The following is a 219-nucleotide window of genomic DNA, read 5'->3' as shown; positions in this document are numbered from 1 at the left end:
AGGATTGGGTGCTGAAGGAGGTTTACTTCCCAGGTTTGGGTGGTAAAAGCACAAAATCCTCGCTATCTAACCACGTGGTGAGTCACGTTGGCATAAAGTCGGTGACACCTCCCAGCAGCGTCCCTCTCCTCCCCATACTTGAGGGTGGCTGCAGGCAGCCACCACCGCCACTGTACATTGCACAATCCCCTATACTGTAAGACTGGGTAAATATTGACG

The sequence above is a fragment of the Phalacrocorax carbo genome, chromosome 1, assembly GCF_963921805.1.
Source record: "Phalacrocorax carbo chromosome 1, bPhaCar2.1, whole genome shotgun sequence".
NCBI classification, from domain to species: domain Eukaryota; kingdom Metazoa; phylum Chordata; class Aves; order Suliformes; family Phalacrocoracidae; genus Phalacrocorax; species Phalacrocorax carbo.
Note: the sequence above shows the minus strand (reverse complement) of the source record.